General features: G+C 38.1%; 1 protein-coding gene across 1 annotated transcript in view; it reads right to left on the bottom strand.

Annotated features, from left to right (window-relative positions):
* Positions 1-16,314, bottom strand: part of PIP4K2A (phosphatidylinositol-5-phosphate 4-kinase type 2 alpha) — a 145,121-nt gene extending 128,807 nt beyond the window's left edge. The window contains exon 1 of the mRNA XM_024765718.1: positions 15,961-16,314. The gene's annotated coding sequence lies outside the window, so the exon portion shown is untranslated. The remainder of the gene's footprint in view (positions 1-15,960) is intronic.
* Between the last annotated feature and the right edge of the window lie 476 nt (positions 16,315-16,790).

Raw genomic sequence — 16,790 nt, 5'->3', positions numbered from 1 at the left:
AGGTTCTTTTAAGTTAAACCATAAACTCCTTGAGGGCAAGGAACTTGCTTTTTACTGATGTTCTTCCCCTTCCCCTGACACCTGGTATGGGCAGTAGGTACCAAACAAACGCTGTTTGAATGAATCAGTCAATAAATGAGTATATTCTTTTTGGTATTTCTGAGCAGGGCGTTACAGATACTTGATGCAGAATCTAGGGTTGAGGACCAGAGAGAAGAGGCTGAAGATGAGAGAACAAGTCACAGGAAGAAAAGCACAGATGAACACTGGGAAAAATGAGGAAAGGGGATGGGATGCGGAAAGAATCCTATGAAATTCAGTCAGAGGACAAAATGGAGCTCACAGTTTGTTAGAATAAAAATTCCTTAATCAGCAGAGACGACAGCATCTGACTCGGAACCATCTGACTCTGAAAAGCTGGGCACAAACCATGACGAGAGGAAAACCCAAGTAAGTAACCACCGATGACTCTGGAGGAAGCAGAAATGAAAAGCTATCTAGTCTCCACACCAAATCAATATCAGGTCAACATCAGGTATCTAGTCAATACTGGATCTGCACCATTTCTTATCTACTTACATTCTCCACCTTCCTATTCCACCACATTTTCATTTTTATAGATAGACTGAAATCGTTTAATCTCATTTTTCTATCAGATTTCATTGTTCCATCAGTTCTATCTCCTCTCTTCCCACATTCCAAATCCTTTCCTTTTCCACTTTCCTAAATATAACTCAAAGATCCAAGAGGCTTTTGTGAGATCAGAAGCGTTCTCTCTGGTTTGGGTCCAACACTTCAGTGGGATTCTGCTGAATGCTGAAGAGGATTTCTGAAATGTGACACTGTGAGGTTTCTAAGAGGCAACCTCAACTTGATACCTGCGAGCATGCCAGCAGATGCAGTTGAAAACATTTTACACATAATTAAGGATTCTTGCCTTCAGTGTTCAGCTTTTGCCCTTTAATATGCAAGGCACATCATCGTTCATCTGGGGGGAAGATACACTCCTGAGCCAGATTAAAAGCTTATTTGACAAGATGTGAAGTCAAGCAACACATAAGGAACCTTTGGCCTGATCTGAGGACCGCCTGAATGGCTTAGAAACAAACAGCACCCCCGCCAGGAAACAAAGAAATTATACTAACAGTGTATCTGGACTCAGGGAGGTGGGGAAATGGCTAAAAGCCAATGGCAGGGACATCTAAACATGGTGATGCAATTCCGACCATCTGACCATGCCTGGACACAGGGTGGAATGCACACATGAAGGAAGGTCTGGGACAAGCAGTGCAGCCCACATGCGGTTCTCCAACATCCAGAATATGTAGCCCAGGATGAGAAGAGAGGGGAGGCAGCTGGTAAACTCTAATATTCTGGGATCACCCTGGAATTAGGATGCATATTCTGCTAATCCTACCAACAGTCTGGTGACCACTGGCAGATTAACCATTCAAGCTTTGTGTCAGCGGTAAATTGAGAGGATCCTAGCGATTCTAACTGGATGTCAGTCCTTGGCTTTCCAGTTAACGCGCCATATGATCTCCAAAGACATATTTCTGGCTCTATTTCTTTTTCTGTAAAGAGGTCTGTTTGTTGTGACTGTAACATAATAGTAGGTGTTTAATATATATTTGCTAAATTAGTAAATAAAGGAATACTTAACTGAAATAACGTATGCAAAGAACTCGCACACAGTTGGGGCTTAACAAATGTTCACTGCTTTGACCCTCCTCTTCCCCTCTAACTTTGAACTTTGTGTGTATTTTCCATGTGGTTTTCCACTTGGCTTTTTCTTTTTTTGGCTTTTTTTCTTTTCATTTTATCAAATGAGAAAAGTCATTTTATTCTAAATATAAAAGTAATACATGTTCATTGTAGAAAGTGAAAATATTACACGCTACATTTATAAGTCGAGAAATGCACTTGTACGTAGGCACCACATTTCATTAAAAGTTTGAGGTTATCTCAGAATGCTTAAAAAAAATACAAAGAGAAGAAGATAAAAATCACTCACTCTATCATCCAGGGATATCACTGTGTTTCAACATATATTCCTCCGGACTTTTTTCCATGCAATACTCTATAAATATTTTTTTTTTACAAAAATGAAAATCATACTATATATATTATTTTGCAATTTTTTGTACTGATTTTCCATATAAATACAGTTACATCATGATTAGTATTAATAAGACTCAACTATGTATAGCCATACCATAATTTAACCATCCTTACTGTTGTGCATTTATAATTTTCATATTTGGCCCTTAGAGCTGTATAACAAAGATCACTGTACATACTTTTTTTGGAAGATGTTTCTAATTAGCTAAATCATGATAAGTTCCAAGGAGTGGAATTACTGGGTCAGAGATATGCATAATTTGAGGCACGAAAATATATATATATATAAAATTATATATGTATATATAATTTTATATATATATACACACCAAACTCTTGCCCGGAAAGATACAGGCTCCAGATGCGCAGGCTCAGTAGTTGTGGCTCGTGGGCCTAGTTGCTCCGCGGCACGTGGCATCTTCCCAGACCAGGGCTCGAACCTGTGTCCCCTGCATTAGCAGGCAGATTCTCAACCACTGCACCACCAGGGAAGCCCGACCTTATTATATTCTTATCAGCAATGTATAACTGTTGTTTTAATTTACCTTGCTTACTACTATAATTGAACATTTTTGTATTTACTGGTTGTTTATATTTCTTTATCTCTGGATTTTTTTTGTTCATGTTTATCATGTTATTTTCTACTGAATTGTTTTTTCTTGATCACACACACAAAATAGTATGCTTTTATGGTTGCCAAGTTTTCTCCATTGCTTTCTTTTGATTTTACTATAGTAAGCATTGATGATAAGACGTTTTCATTTTTATGTGGTTATATCTATGTTTTTCCCTTATGTTTTCAGTCTGGTATCCATGTGTTTCTAAACAAAAATTCTACAATTTTGAAACTTACTTTTTAAGTTTTAATACTAATAAGTGGTATTTATTACACAGATTTAACACAAAAGAAAATAGCTTTATGATGTATACAAATTACTATCCCAGAGCCAAAGATTATTTTCATTTTGTAAAGAAATGTATTTCTGCATAGGCAGCACATTTCATTAAAGGTTTGGGGTTTATATCATAATGACAGGAACACACAACTGAACATTAGACATCATTGTTTGCTTGTTCCCTGCTGTAAGAAGTTTTATTTTTGTTCACATTATATTGACATGGGGTTTTTGGGAAAAAAAATTCAAATAGAGAAAAATTAGGAAAAAACAGAAAAACATTACTATAATACTAATACCTAAGGTGACCACATTAATATTTTAAACATTTTTATATACATATCTTTATGCATATACTCAATACATTCATATAGAGACACATATACATACATATACACACATAGATACTTCTACATAAACAACTGGCTCTATAGCTGTCTTATCACTTCACTTTTTTCCCCTAACCTTCCTGTCCCTCCCAAGATATGACAGTAAAAGCACTGCAGAGAGGAAAAAAACACACACACATTAAAAAAAAGAACGCAATGCAGAGAAACATTCTGTATTTTTAAAATATGGAATCTTATTACATACACTTCTCTGAAATTTTCTTTCCCTTAACTACATCATAGAGTTCACCCAACTGGTCTAACTCTTACCCAATTGGTCTAACTCACTTTTAATAGCTGCCCAATATCCCAGAGTATGAGTGTATTACAGGTTATTTGGCCATTCCACTCCTGAAGGTTATTCACTTTGTTTCCAATATTTTGACACTATATACAATGATGCCATAAATGTACTTGTATATATAAAACCTTCCTGCCCAGTTCTTTTATTTCTAGGGAAAGAATAACATGAGTGGGACTGTGGCTATGGTCTGTATATACTTTTAATGTTGATAGTTATCTCCAGATCATTTTCCAGAAAGACTATAAACATATAGCATTATCTTACAATGTTTGAGATAGGTTTCTAATAAACTTGACCATGTAGAGATTGACTTATCACTTATATCCTGAGGAAAAAATTAAATACCCACTGACCACATTTTAATTATTCTCCCCAAATTCTAATGATACGGTTTGTGCTACTTTTAATACTATCTTTGTTTGCCACTAACACTATTTTTTTAACATCTTTAACACTCTAATTATTGATACTACTTAAGGAACACAGAAAATAAAATTTTCCACCATGAATTTCAAAATCAACATCTGAAAAATGTTGAGCGTTATAATGACTTTAAAATATATTGACAAACTTACTGATTATCAACCACAGTTTTTTATGCTAGCCATCTAAACTCCAGGGGGGAAAACACTGAGTATATACAAAAGTCACAAAGGAAACCAGGACCTTTCAAGTCCTCTCTCCCCAGTTTATCAAATAACACCTTTTTAATGCAGCAGGAAGGCCTTAATTTAGGAAGTCTGTTTTGAAATTTTATCAATCCAAAACGATATACTCAAATACTTAGGGAGAACCAAGGGGCAGCTCTAAAATTCTACACAGAAGGCCACTCCAAACCCGAAAACATCTTGCAGCTGGCTTATCATCAGACGCTTTGCTTCAGTGGCCACAACCCCCAGCTGCAGGTCTGCTCAAGGACCTAAGCGCTCACTGCACTGTTTCCGGGCACACACTTTTCCACAGGCCCTGTCAGACACGGAGTTGAAGCCCCATTTGAAACAGAGCTGCTCCAGCAGTCACTTGCATTTGATAAACGCTACCCCTTTGCTCCCCAAATACGCATTTTCCCATTACCTTTGCAAAGAGGTTTTAATAGTTCTATGCTGATGAGTGATATGCCAGTACAGCATCAGAATAACCAGCATTCGAATCTCTCCAGGAAAGTTCATCACTGGCTGATCCCATTCTATGGGCCATGTGTAAAAAGGGCAGGTGAATCCAATTCACTACTTACTTTAGGAAAACTTACTTTTAAAAGAGGAAAAGACTTTGACAATATTAATAATTATACCAAATAAAATGAGAAGAAAAAAATACTCATGCTTCTAATACACAGACTGTAACTTTGTAAAATAAAAAAAAAATAATAATGTGTGACCAGCACAAAAATTCATCAGATTCAGAATAGTATTTTCCACATCATGTAAAACACCTTATTTTACCAGGTACGAATGTGGGTACTAATGGTTTCATATGATGCTTAAAAGAACAAGATCTCGATCAAGTAGCAAAGAAATTAAAATAACTATACAGTTCAATTACATTCCATTAAATAGTCTTAAATTAAATTTCCCATCTAGGAAAAAGAAAGTAACCAGCAAATTTTGATGTGTGTATTCAAATACAGTATACTACTCTTTTTTTTTTTTTTCAGCATACTACTCTTGAAATACCGCGTGATTATTTCCTAGAATATCAAATCACAATTATGGTAGCAAATACCTTAAAATCTCATTATAAACTCCTTGGCTTTGAATGTGTTGGCTTTCATCCAAAAGTTTTAAGTGGGAAAGTCACATCTATGTGGTTTTTAATCATTCTTCAACAAACAAAGGGTCATGTATAAAACTAATGGTCATAAAAACAATTAACACCTAACAAAGGAATGAATTCTCATGTTACATGTTTCCCTGGACACACATTTTCACACCAAAACATTAATATGGGAGGGTTATAAGATTAAAACTCTCTTCTAAAGTGAATCCTTTACTTGTATTTCTTAATTAGAAAATATATGTGTCTTTCAGACACTTTTCCCCACTTGTAGAAAGAACATTGGAAAAAAACTCTGAACACCAGTTTTAAAACCCCTCTGAAATATTTTAGAAGATAGGTCATGCTTTCATGATTGATATGACTCTTAGCCATGGAAAATCCTGAAGTTTTCAGTGGACTTACATAAGTAATATTTTTTAATTGTTCTTTTAAAATCTCTGCATTAAAATTTTCAAAATTCTCTAGAAGTTTCTCTGTAGGTGTTTTTCATCAGCGAATTAAAAGACAATGGGTTGTCAATGAAAACTAAGGCCTTTCCTGGCTAATTACCAAAAAAAGCTTTCCTTCTGCTAGATGAACTAGATGCTTCTGGATCGCGTCTCAACATGGTACAAAGTAAAAGCCCTTTGTTGGCTTACAAGTTAAGTAGCTCCCAATTCAAAATGCATTTTCCCTAAAATTTAATGTTATAAATAGAAGTTGGTTTTCCAAATGAGTCCACAAAATTCTATGACCCACATGTAAATGAATACTATTACATGGGTTTCAGTGCAGAAAATACCAGAAAATAATTTCCTTTGCAATATCCATTCTATCATCAACATTAGACATTAAACAAAAACCAAACACTAGTGGAAATTATATTAGAAATTTTTACTCATCTTGAAGCCTGGTGCTTGAAGCAAAACATAATTTGGGCTGTTTTTGTAAAACAAACAAATGAGACAATTTAATAGCAAAAATTTAATAGCGAACTTGGGATGTATCAAGTCTGGCTTCTGTTGTGTTTTTTTTTGAAAATTATAAGTATTTATGAATTTGTAATGCATATATATTTAAAAGTAATACAGCAGAAATTAATACATTGTAAATAAACTATACTTCAATAAAATAAAATTTTTAAGAAGGTAATACAAAATTATGGTGGGTAATTTAGGGAGTTAAAAAAGTATAGAGAAAAAACCATTTGTAATTCTGAAGTCTGGCTTCTGTTAACTTCTGTTCTACATGTTTCATTTTTAGTGAAACCCTGGTTTCCATACCCATTCTTTTCTTGCTAGCTAATAATACACTACTATTATATAGAAAATTATCAGTTTAAATTCATTTAGGAAAAACATGCTTAACTGGAGAGAAAGACGATTTAAACATTTCTACGGAGCTTTCAAGAGCTCGGGAGACAGAGGACACTACTTAAGCCTCACTTTAATTCAGAATGTATGGTTCTGAAATTCTCTAATAGGCGTCACAAGTCCTAACCATATGTTTTTCAACTATAATTAGGGGAGACTTTTTTGGTACACAAAGAGAAAGAGGAGAGGTTGAAGATCAAGAAAAGAGGGGAGGGAAGGTATGTTTATATAAATGATAAAAAAAAAAAGCGCCTCTCTGAAGTGGAAACTAAGTTATGAAAGAAGGAGAAAGGACAACCCTGGCCCATAATTCATCTCCACTGAGTTAGAAGAGCAAGGCTTGTGGTGGAACGAGGCAAAGCTCTGGCTGGAAAGGAGGTCACAGCTCAGAGAACAGCAACCATACCGATGGTTTTCAACTCACGAAGTTCCAGGCGTAGGTACCAGGGCAGTGCAGGACTGGAAGATTCGACACATTCACTTTTTAAATTTTTACCAAATAATCATTGCTAGCAAAAAACAGGACTGGTTTTCTGATTTATGATCTGCACATCTGTTTATTTGCAGAAGCGCAGTGTAAATGAATATGATCTGTTTGCTGACATACTGACCATGGTTACAGAAAGGGAGGTTGTGCTAGCTGAGGCTTCATCACAGCGTTGGAGGGGTCTCAGCATTTATCCAGGTATAAATGATTATGCAACATTACAATGACCTATACTGTCTCTTAGTGCTTCCATCAATTGCAGTCTTAACGGAGTAACCATAACAACACACATTCCGACAATTAAGAAGACTGCACACCCATTCTGCAAGTTCTACCTGATTAATTTCTCCCAGATGTAAACAGCTGTGCCCTTATTTCTATAAAGTCCAGGGGTTCATTTATTCATCCTCTCATTCAACAACCGCTTATTGCATATGTATTGTGTTCCAGGATCTATTCCAGGGGCTAAGCAGTACAATTAACAATGACTGTAATTTTTATATTTCTTGCTCATCCATATTTTCTGCTTTTACCATAAGATTATATTGCTTATATAACTTTCAAAGCTAAATCAGTAAGAACTCACTTTTATACTTCTCCATGGTACCTAAAAACAGTTTACTTCACACCACTGAAATCTTAAAAAAATACATTATAATATGACTACTTGACATATTATAATGAACTGGTATTTATCATTAATCATAAAAATGCTTGGTTATCTTTTTCCACTAAAAATTCTTGCCGGGGATAGTAATGTAATTCTAACCTTTAATTAAAAAAAAAAAAAAGGCAAGACAGTTGATTAGTTTCACTTCTAATGTAAGTGTGACACTGGAAACTATGATTTGATTGCAAGTATGGTCATAGCTGCAATGAGCACAAAGGTCCTGAAATGAATGGACTCCAAGTGAGAGAGCAGGAAGGAAAACATCACACTGGCACCCTCACACTGGGCATCCAGTGACTAATGACTGTTATGTGAATGCCCTTCCCTTTACTGAATACTCACCAGGCACTGTGGTGAATACTGGTAACATTTTATATATACTTATGTGTGTATATATAATACATGTATATATATAATACACATATATACACACATGCATGTATATATAATCATATATATTTATAAATATACACACATATATATGAAATAAGAATATATTGGTCTAAAATATTATCAAAATAGCTAATTAAATACTATTTATTTAATGTCCTTAGTAATAAACAATTGTAGAAATATGAATAAAAATGCAAAGAACGAAAGGGGAAGAAAAACCTAGTGAACCTTAACTGCTGGTCTCTTCTGGACGGAGACAAAGCACTGATTAATTTTTAACAAGAGTTGATATTCATTGATTACGTACTATGGTCAGCCATTGTTCTCGGGTGTTGACCTAAACCATCTCATTTCATCCTCAGGACCATGTGACTAGGGCACGCAGCTGGAAGGGGGCAGCCTGAGTCCTGGCACTGCTGGAGATACAGCAATAAACAAGACTGCAAGGTCCCGCTGCGTGGAGCTTCCACGCTGTGTGAGTAATCATGGGCGTGATGTAAGCAATTACACACGGGGTGCCAGGGGGCAAAGGGGTGCAACCAGATCTAACAAGCCAGGGCAGGACTTCTTGAGGAAATGTCATTTGAGACTTGAAAAAAGGTTACTGAGAAAAGACACTTCTCACTCTTATTTGCCTTAATTTCCAGATTTAGTTAGAATCTACACATATATGCGTACACACACACACACATACACACACACACACACACACACACACACACACGAATTAGCAGTCCAGGACTCTCCTCCAAGAATCTTCTTCTAGCTAAATGTAAAAGAAAAGCTGTTCTTTCATGGAGGATGCAGGCCCATTACCATTAAGAAACATAAAAAATGTTTGGACTAGCACCCACTGGGAAGAATAAATTATCAAAGTAACTAATAACGTGTTGATATGAAATAATTTCTTTCAGCGACCAAAGCTCCAACGTAGATCAAAATTATTACCAAAATATACAGCTATGTCTTACATATATTCTAACAACGAAAACCATATAAGGTATATCTCAACCTAAAGCAAAGGTTCTCCCTCAAAAAGACTCCTTGTAATTCTAATTCTTTTAAGGATAAAGACCAATCAACAATATGCAGTTATTGTTAAAAAAGGAGCCTAGCCATCTAACACCCTTAATTCCATTACACCATGAATAACATATCAGCAGGGGCAGTGTCCTCAAACAGTGAATCTATTTACACCTTCACATTCTGCTTCCAGAGAATTTCAAAAATGGATAAAGAGATTCCTTGTCCACAGTGATTTAACCTTACAAACATGCTCACTTCAGTTTCTTTTTATGCATATTTCTCACTAGTGCAAATATCTGAAAATACAAAAGAATACCTGGGGGTATGCATAGGGGCAAATCCAGCCAAATATGTGGGACAGCTACACGTATGGGGGATGGGAACTGGGGAAGGACTAGAGAAAACAGAAACAAGCATTTAGGTCCAGAAGAGATGGATGCAGGGATAAATTCCAGAAGAGATTAGGAAGGGGCAAAAAGAGACACATGGAGACCTACAGAACAAGACAGACTCGGAGATAAAGACCAACAGATACAGACAGGGAAACGTAAGGAAGAGTCTGACATCTCAAACCTGAGTCATGCCAACCTTGATTCAGGATGTGCTTGTTCAAAACGATGCCAAATGCCAGACAGTAAATACCCAGCCCTCAATGTCCTACAAAGGTGGGCTGAGGGTTAATATGTTATCAACCAAGGAACAGCAAAGGGGATCAAGACATGACACCCCAAAATATGCCACGTTGACATAAGAATTATTTTAAGCTGAAGGGCATCTGAGTTCCTGAAATCCTGTAGCTTCTGTAGCTTCTGCTTAAAAGCAGAAGCTCTCAGAAGAACTCACAGTCATAGACCCCATCTCTGGCAGCAACTCTGATCTTCCCTTCTGAGAAAAAGAAGCCAGCACCAAACCCAGACAGATCTTGTTGTCACAAACTCTTACATCTCCCATCTATTCTTCTAAGGGCCCGTTTCCAATGACTTCCAGTGACTTCCAAAAGGTCATTCGCTTTTCCAAAAGCACCTTCTGTCCCTCCCTTTTCCCTTCTAAACTAGGGGTATAGACCCCCAATTCTCAGCAGTCCTCTGAATTACTCATCACTGGGTACTCACAGGTGTGTGTACCATGCACATGTTAAAAAACTTGTATTTGTTTTTCTCTTGCTAATCTGTCTTTTGTCAGCCTAATTTACAGGGCCCCAGCCAATGAATCTATGATGAGCAAAGGGGAAAAAAAGACATTTTTCTTCTTCTATAGGAGCAATGTAAAATTTTTCAAGAAAATTAATGAGTTCTTTGGAAGTGTTCTAATATTAACTCAGCCTCTTTTCCAGGTGCAGAAACAGATCCAGGGATCTCGCGTCCTGCCTCCTGGTCCAGGAGGTGGACCAATAACTCCTCTGAAAATACCCAGATACTATTTGGACCAATAACTCCTCTGACCACTAAGTCCTCTGAAAATACCCAGATGCTCTTTGGCTTGCTGTGCGATTGCCTCTGGCCCAGATATCCTACAAATCGCCTGATCCCCCAGGGTGGCAACTTCCACTGAGTTCAGGTATCACCTCCTCCAGAAAGTCTTCCCCACCGTTCCCCACCAAGAATGGTTTGGGTTCCTTCCCTACATCACAAAATAGTCCATACACATTACCATCATGCTTATCATCACAACTAAACTGATTTTTTTTACGGGCAGGAACTGGGGTCTAGTCCTTTGTTTTCCAAGAAATTAATGCAGGAAAATGCAATCAATGTTTATGAATGAATGAATTTAAATGACCACAAAAGTCAAAGGCAGACCTAGAACTAGAACCAGGTATCCCCGCTCTGGTCTGGGGGTCTGGTTTCAAGTCGAGGACGTATTAAACTAAAAAGTAGCATGCAATACCAACAAAGAAATTGTGAAAGGTATACAAATCACTCTAACAGCACTCAAACATATACCAAACACAATCCCAAAACAACCATGACTGCCTTTTCTGGTCCTGTAGCATCTCACACCAGACCCTTAAGAAAAAAGGGGGAAAAAAAATCCCACTATTCACCTATTTGTGGACTATTATGTAACAGGGAGATAGAAGACACTGTTCCCAACCCAACCAATAATAAACTAGACCCTTGCACAGAATGACTGACAGTCCTTTTAATTGTTATCCCAGGGAGAACAATAATAGATACTATTTTTATTCATACCAGTATTTAATCCTTTTTCCTCAGTAATATACTGGATGGCACTAATTTCTATGGGTTAATTATATATTCCCTCAAACAGAATAGGTTGTTCTTTAGCTTTGTTTTATTGAATTCACAGAGCCATCCCAGAGGATTACAGCCAAATGAAGTCATCTCACCAACGAAAGACCAACTTATTTTCTGCAGAAATGTGCTGTGCAAGCAAACCTTCTCTACTCCACCCTCTTGGTTCTTCTACACAGAACCTTTGCTTTGCTTCTGCTTCTTCCTCTTTCTAATGTGGTGTCATGTCTATTTCATGCATGCTGACAATGAAACATTTAACCACCGGGAAGCCAACTCTCACTTTCCCTAACATCTTAGCGTTAAAGCAACTGGAGATAGTACCTTGCTCATCGTGGGTACTTACAAAATGTTAACTAGCCTTGACATCTATATCGACACTTGTCTCCCTAGTAATCCCTTTCATCTCACTTCACTTTCTTTGGGTGAATCGTCCCTTCAAAAGCAGTTTCCATGCTTCTTAGACACCTCTACTGCTAAGAATCATGCTACAGCAAAGAGAGAGGCAGACAGACAGATAGACTGACAGACTTGGAAGCAAAGGAGGGGAAGTTAGCTGCTTTTTACAAGTTACTTACATTTCTCTTGGACATTCTAGTTAGGGCACTCTGTTCATTTTTTTAAAAATTATGTGTGTAGATTGTTTCTGTAATCTGTGAGTTTCACATCAAGACAGTAAAGGAGATTACAATTATGTTTTGCAAAAAAGGAGGTGTGGGATCTACCTGGGTTGAATATTCCAACCATGGAGCACTCGCTCACCGGGTAGTCACCACGAATCACTGGCATGTCCGTGCTGGGCCCCCCACCCCACTCCTGCAAGTTACATTACTGTGGGACGTCAGACTGAAACTTACCAAGCAAGTCAAACAGTTAAACAACCACCAGCTGTAAAGTTGTGGTTATAAAGGAAACAAACAAACAAGGGGTTTGCAGGGAAAAGGGGTGAGGGAAGGTTTGTTTAGATATGGGAGTCAGGGAAGGATTCCCTGAGGAGGGAGGGCAGAATGTCCAAACCGGCTGTGAAGTGGTATCTTACACTCCAGGCTCATCTAAATTCAGACCTGCCACAGTCCATGTGTTCAAGAGCCACAGCCCTAGTGGCTGCCATGCAGGATGACTGCACAGAACGATGAGACAGAATTGGCTCTACGATGCTAAATGCTGAAGATGAGGAACAGGTTCATGGGGGTTCAGTACACTATTCTCTCTACTTTTTTTTTTTTTTTGCGGTACGCGGGCCTCTCACCGTTGCAGCCTCTCCCGTTGCGCGGCACAGGCTCCGGACGCGCAGGCTCAGCGGCCATGGCTCACGGGCCCAGCTGCTCCGCGGCATGTGGTATCTTCCCGGACCGGGGCACGAACCCGTGTCCCCTGCATTGGCAGGCGGACTCTCAACCACTGCGCCACCAGGGAAGCCCTATTCTCTCTACTTTTGAAAAGTCTTAAAGTTTCCATTAACAGAAAGATTTTTTTTTAATGCCCTCAAAAGCACCTCTAGTTGTTAGTTTCCTATAAATGATTTACTTAGTTTAACTCATAACAGGCAACAAAAAGATTCTAAAACCATCAGAAAAAAATTTTTTAATGAAGCTAAACTATAACTCTCAGTCACTGAGGCATCAAAGTGGCCCTCTCCCCAGAGTCTAAATAACAGCAATGATACGAAGATTTATTAAAAGGAGGCTGAGTGTGTCCCATGGTAGAGTCAAATACGACAGGCCACTAAGGGCTCTTAAAAGAATCTAAAAATACTAAAATATACCCTGCCACTCTGGTACTTTTAAGTGAAAAGCTGACCAGTAATTATGTTAAAATAGATTTTACAGGGCCAGGACATCAGTTAAAACTCCTCTAGGTTTTTCACTCCTTTTAAACCAGTAGGAATAAATGGTACAAAAAATAATATTTGATTTTAATTGCTTGACTTTCATTTCTAAAATGTCTTTGTCATAAACGCCTGAAAAACAACAGGTACATCCTTCTTAGCCCTGCCAATCCCCCCTTCAACAATACGTAAGAAATTAAATATCAGTTACGGGACCTCAGCAAAGAACCAGCACGGGATCCGCTTTCCCAGAGCAATCCTATTAGTTTATACATCAACATACGCTGGGTATGTGTGTGTCCTTATGTGGACCACCAAAATAAATCCACATAGAAGATGGGGCACACTCAGATACCGTTCTTAGTGGCTATTTCCAAAACTTTCTGCATTTCTTTCACTCTGTTGGTCTGTGGGAAATAGTCTATTCTCCCACCACAGAATATTATGAAGCTATTTTTAAAAATGTGCTTCATATGTATTGTCCTGGAGGGGGTCTGCATTTAATAACAAAAAACAAAAAACCCAACCCCTGTCAGTACTAGCTGTAGAGTTGAAAATAAATGAATCAAAGAACATATTTTAAAATTCTCTAAAACCTCTATAACCTTGGCTTAGGCAATCATTTCTTAGATATGACACCAAAGGCAGAAGCAACAACAACAAAAAACAGATAAAATAGACTAACATCAAAATTGAAAACATTAATGCTGCAAACAATGCTATCAAGAAAGGGAAAGAGGGCTTCCCTGGTGGCGCAGTGGTTGAGAGTCCGCCTGCCGATGCAGGGGACACAGGTTCATGCCCCGTGGTTCGGGAAGATCCCACATGCCGTGGAGCGGCTGGGCCCGTGAGCCATGGCTGCTGAGCCTGTGCGTCCGGAGCCTGTGCTCCGCAAGGGAGAGGCCACAACAGTGAGAGGCCCCCGTACCGCAAAAAAAAAAAAAAAAAAAGAAAGGGAAAGAAAACCTACAAAATGTGAGACAAGATTTGCAGAGTACATCTCTGATAAGGGACTTGTATCCAGAAAGAATTCTAACTCCGTAATAAAAAGACAACCTAGTTGAAAGATGGGCAAAATATGTGAATAGAGATTTCTCAAAAAAAAAAAAAGATATAAAAATGGCCAATAAGCATATCAAGACATGCTCAACATCATTAGCCATTAGGGGAGTGTGAATCAAAAACACACTGCACACCAACGAGGATGGCTACAATCAAAAAGACAGTATTAAGTGTTGGCAAGGATGCAGTGAAATTAGAAACCTCATACATTGGTAGTAAGAATGCAAAATGATACAATTGCCTTGGAAAACAGTTTGGTAATTCCTCAGAAAGTTAGACAGAGTTACCATCATGACCCAGCAATTTCACTCCTAGGTATATACCTGAGGAAAACAGAAACATATGTTCACACATAAACTTGTACGTGAGTGTTCAAGTGGTATTATTCATAATAGCCAAAAAGTGGAAACAACCCAAATATCCATCAACTGATGAATGGATAAATAAAATGGGATGTATCCATATAATGGTACATTATTTGACCAGAAGAAGGAATGAAGTACTGCTATATGCTACAACATAGATGAACTTTGAAAACATTATGCTAAGTGAAAGAAGCCAATCACAAAAGGCTATATGAAACTACAGACAAGAAGGAGATTCATGGTTGCCTACTGCTGGGGATGGGGGTTGGGAGGGTGATATGGTTTGGTTTCTTTCAGAGGGGATGAAATTAGATTGTGATGATGGTTGTAGAATCCTGTGAATATACTAAAAGACACTGAATTGTACACTTTAAATGGTACTTAAGTTGTACATTTGTATGGTAGGTGAATTACAGCTCAATAAAGCTGTTAAAAAAAAAAAGTTTGCTGTAAAAAAAATTCTCTAACTAGCAAACCTAGAAATAGAAGATGAAGACCTTGTAATAAATACCTTTGAATTATGCGAATTTTTTATAATCCACTTAAATAGGCTGCTGTGGTCATTAAAAACCATGTTTTTGAAGTACATTTAATGATGGTATAATAGTAAACAAATACAGCAGAGTACAAAACTACATATAATTATAATTTTATAAAACAAGAATATATTTGTAAAAAAAAAAAAAGGGATTCTCTCTAGGATGGCAGAATGGTGAGTAATTTAAATACTGTGCTTTAGAATTTTCTATCCTTTTTCTAAATTTTATCCAACAAGCATACATTATTTTTACAATCATAAAAGCAGCTATTTAATTTTTCAGATGAACCACATGCACCAGGAACGCAAGCATGTGACTGTAGTTATTATTTAACTACAGATCCTTTATTAATATCATATATTAGAGAATAGTTTTCCCTTTCATTTTTCATAGTAAAAAGTCACATATATCCCCCAACTTTTCCCATTGGCTAATTCTGCATAACAAAGCACTCCAAAGCATAGTGGCTTAAAACCACCACCATTTTGTGGGCTCACAATTCGAGAAGGGCTCCACTCCGCTCTCCAAGGTGACCCCACTCTGACTTCTGGGTCTTGGTGATGGCCGTCAGTTGGAGGGCCTTCCTTCTCCACATCCCTCCTTCACCATGTGAGAGTCCAGCTCAGGCCTCTTTTCCTGGAGGCTGGTGGTCAAGAGGGCGAAAGCGGGCTGCAGGAAGCCTGTACCTGCAGCCACCGAGCATCACAATCCCCGTATTTCACTGGTCAGAGCAAGTCAGATGGACCAGATTCAGAGGGAAGAGCACAGACTCTGCCTGTCGAGGAGAGAAGCAGTACGTGACGCAAGAATGGGAGGGATTGTTGGGGAACCTGTCTGCAGGCAGTTTGGAGACACACCCAGAGAAACCCATTACCAGTAGAGTCAGCCCTAACACAACAGATAAACTTTGTATTCAGTGAAAGGCTGCTATCTGGCCCCTATTTTCTTTTCTTTTTTTTTTTTTTTTGCGGTATACGGGCCTCTGTTGTGGCCTCTCCCGTTGCAGAGCACAGGCTCCGGACGTGCAGGCTCAGTGGCCATAGCTCACGGGCCCAGCTGCTCCGCAGCATGTAGGATCCAGGGCACGAACCTGTGTCCCCTGCATTGGCAGGCAGACCCTCAACCACTGCGCCACCAGGGAAGCCCCTGGCCCCTATTTTCCACTGTTCTTATAAGAGATGCACTCTACTGAAAAAATGCTGGCCCCTTCATTTGATAAACAACCACATTCCATTTGCTAAAACTTCACTCTTTAAAAAAAAAAAAATCACAGAAAAAAAAAGAGGGAAAACTCGATTTTAGTCATATTTGGCTATAGCAGAGAAGA

Source organism: Neophocaena asiaeorientalis, unplaced genomic scaffold (genome assembly GCF_003031525.2).
Source record: "Neophocaena asiaeorientalis asiaeorientalis breed wild unplaced genomic scaffold, Neophocaena_asiaeorientalis_V1.1 scaffold217, whole genome shotgun sequence".
In the NCBI taxonomy this organism is placed as follows: domain Eukaryota; kingdom Metazoa; phylum Chordata; class Mammalia; order Artiodactyla; family Phocoenidae; genus Neophocaena; species Neophocaena asiaeorientalis.
The sequence above is the reverse complement of the archived record's forward strand: the minus strand, read 5'-3'. Positions and strand labels throughout refer to the sequence as shown.